Raw genomic sequence first — 3,717 nt, 5'->3', positions numbered from 1 at the left:
TGGCGATCGTGACAAACTAGGGCCAATACTTTGTTGTAGGCTCTGTTTTGGGGATTCTATTATCTCTACTGGCTAGTAAGCAAACAAATGTGATGAGGCCCTATTTTATTTTTATTTTGTCATTTAGCAGACGCTCTTATCCCTTTGTCATACGAATATGTTTTCTCTAAATCCACCTACTGTTCACTGAACAGCCTTCAAAATCCTTCAGATAACAGTGGTGCATTAAAGTCTGATAGAAAAATATATAATAAGAACATTTAGAGTACCCACTTAACAGTGCATTCAATGTACAGAATATATATATTAAAATAGTTGCAGACAGGTTTTAGGTCATATTTAGTTCACAGGGTTATGATTTTTTTTATAACGGCAGATGTTTGAAGTTTTTCAGTTCTTGAATTCATCTTGTGTAGCGACCGACTACACTCTAAATCAGTGCTTTTATACTGGCCGGGCATGGTCACATGGTCACTCAATCAAACCAAATCAAATCTCTTAACATAACTTCAATTTATTAACAGTAGCATGGACATTCAATTGGATATTCTACCACAAACTGTTTTTCAAATGCTCTCCATTCTGTGCTGTCTCATTGACACCACAGACTAGGCCTACCAAACAGGCTGAAATTTTGCAGATGAACCTCAATTCCATTCAGATTCACAATGATCATTGATTATGACAACACACAATGCTCTAGCTACCTTGAATGCAATGCATTTGTACTTAAAGTCATGCTAGAGGAGGAGTTGACACAATAACACTCCTGTTGAGGGATTTACCGATTTTGCTGCCCGCTTTAAGCATTCCCAAACAGAGCATAAAAGCTGCTTACCATGAGTGATAGATTAAACATGGCTACAGGGGCAAAAATCCCCCCACGCTTCATTGAGTTGAAAAGGCTTGGGACTAATTGCTGTTCTGCTTCAGTGAATTGAGTCCAAATATTGGGGGCTTACATTTTGGGGACATTTGATTATAATTAGACATTTGTTTTGTATCAGGTTAGGTTAAGCCTTTCCCCTCTGCTGTACAGTGAACTGTCCCTCAGGCTTGAGAGATAGGTTCTACAGTGCCTTTAGAAAGTATTCACACCCCTGGACTTTTTCCACATTTTGTTGTGTTACTAAGTGGGATTCAAATGATCTACACAAAATACTCTACACAAAATACTCGAATGTCAATCCAAATCCAAACATTTCTAAAAAAGTAATAAAAAATAAAACACAAATTGGTCTTGATTAGATAAGTGTTCAACCCCCTGAGTCAATACATGTTAGAATCACCTATGGCATCAATTACAGCTGTGAGTCTTTCTGGGTAACATTTACATTTATATTTACGTCATTTAGCAGACGCTCTTATCATTTACATTACATTTTAGTCATTTAGCAGACGCTCTTTTCCAGAGCGACTTACAGTTAGTGAATACATATTTTTTTTATACTGGCCCCCCGTGGGAATCGAACCCACAACCCTGGCGTTGCAAACGCCATGCTCTATCAACTGAGCTACATCCCTGCCGGCCATTCCCTCCCCTACCCTGGACGACGCTGGGCCAATTGTGCGCCGCCCATGAGTCTCCCGGTCGCGGCTGGCGGCGACAGAGCCTGGATTCAAACCAGGATCTCTAGTGGCACAGTTAGCACTGCGATGCAGTGCCTTAGACCACTGCGCCACTCAGGAGTACAGAGCGACTTACAAATAGGTGCATTCACCTTATAGCCAGTGGGTTAACCACTTTACAATGTTTTTTTTTTTTTTTTGGGGGGGGGGGGGTGGGTTGGGGTAAGGGGGGGTAGAAGGATTACTTTATCCTATCCCAGGTATTCCTTAAAGAGGTGGGGTTTCAAATGTCTCCGGAAGGTGGTGAGTGACTCCGCTGTCCTGGCGTCGTGAGGGAGCTTGTTCCACCATTGGGGTGCCAGAGCAGCGAACAGTTTTGACTGGGCTGAGCGGGAACTATGCTTCCGCAGAGGTAGGGGAGCCAGCAGGCCAGAGATGGATGAACGCAATGCCCTCGTTTGGGTGTAGGGACTGATCAGAGCCTGAAGGTACGGAGGTGCCGTTCCCCTCACAGCTCCGTAGGCAAGCACCATGGTCTCTAAGTACTGTAACCAGTAGTCTCTAAGAGTCTCTAAGAGCTTTCCACACCTGGATTGTGCAACATTTGCCCATTATTCTTTTCAAAATTCTTCAAGCTCTGTCAAATTGGCTGTTGGTCATTGCTAGACAGCCATTTTCAAGTCTTGCCATATATTTTCAAGCCAATTTAAGTCAACTTTAACTAGGCCAACATTCACTGTCTTCTTGGTAAGCAACTCCAGTGTAGATTTGGCCTTGTGTTTTAGGTTATTGTCCTGCTGAAAGGTGAATTCATCACCCAGTGTCTGGTGGAAAGCAGACTGAAGCAGGTTTTCCTCTAGGATTTTGCCTGTGCTTAGCTCCATTCCGTTCATTTTTTATCCTGAAAAACTCCCCAGTCCTTAACGATTACAAGCATACCCATAACATGATGCACCCATCACTATGCTTGAAAATATATGGAGAATGGTATCTGTAATGTCTTGAATTGGATTTGCCCCAAACATAACACTTTGTATTCAGGACAAAAAATTGCTTTGCTATATTTTTTGCCGTATTACTTTAGGGCCTTGTTGCAAACAGGATGCATGTTTTGGAATATTTTTTATTCTGTACAGGTTTCCTTCTTTTCACTCTGTCAATTAGGTTAGTAATGTGGAGTAATTAAAATGTTGTTGATCCATCCTCAGTTTTCTCCTATCACAGCCATTAAACTCTGTAAATGTTTTAAAGTCACCATTGGCCTCATGGTGAAATCCCTGAGCGGTTTCCTTCCTCTCTGGCAACTGACTTAGGAAGGACACCAGTATCTTTATAGAGACTGGGTGTATTGATACACCATCCAAAGTGTAATTAATAACTTCACCATGCTCAAAGGGATATTCAATGGCTGATTTTAAACATTTTTTACCAATAGGTGCCCTTCTTTGCGAGGCATTGGAAAACTTCACTGGACTTTGTGGTTGAATCTGTGTTTGAAATTCACTGCTCGACTGAGGGATCTTACAGATAATTGTATGTGTGGGGTACAGCGATTTAGTAGTCATTCAAAAATAAAGTTAAACACTATTATTGCAATAGAATGAGTCCATGCAACTTATTATGTGACTTGTTAAGCCAATTTTTACTCCTGAACTTAGCCATAACAAAGGGTTTGAATACTTATTGACTCAAGACATTTCAGCGTTTCATTTTTAATGAATTTGTAAAAATGTCTAAAAACATTATTCCACTTTGACATTATGGGGTATTGTGTGTAGGCCAGTGTTATGATGAGTTTTCTGGTATCGAGAAGTTCAGGATGCAAGAGAGTAGTCAAACACTTAGATGGAGAGTTGATTCAGAGTTATTTAATGGTTACAGTACTGGATTCATATGACAAGCGGTACGGGCGTAGCCTCTTGTCATCCGAATGACTTACATAGACAAATCTCTCAGTTTATATAATGCTTTCCGAGCTACTTCTATCCAACAGTTGCCAACCATTATTGAGTGTCACTCATCTCCTACAATAGGATCCCCCTACATAGTATCGTGTGGCTCCCTAGCCAGGCCATTCCATCACGTACTCCTCCTAAGATTAGCACCAGTGGCCCCCAATCTATCTTGGCACACCGAGCTTCTGTCACC

General features: G+C 41.3%; 1 protein-coding gene across 1 annotated transcript in view; it reads right to left on the bottom strand.

Annotated features, from left to right (window-relative positions):
- Positions 1-3,717, bottom strand: part of LOC311104189 (carbonic anhydrase-related protein 10-like) — a 37,159-nt gene that overhangs the window by 9,084 nt on the left and 24,358 nt on the right. The window lies entirely within an intron of this gene.

Source organism: Coregonus lavaretus (genome assembly GCF_964263955.1).
Source record: "Coregonus lavaretus genome assembly, chromosome: 28".
NCBI lineage: Eukaryota > Metazoa > Chordata > Actinopteri > Salmoniformes > Salmonidae > Coregonus > Coregonus lavaretus.
Note: the sequence above shows the minus strand (reverse complement) of the source record. Positions and strands in the feature narration are given on the sequence as shown.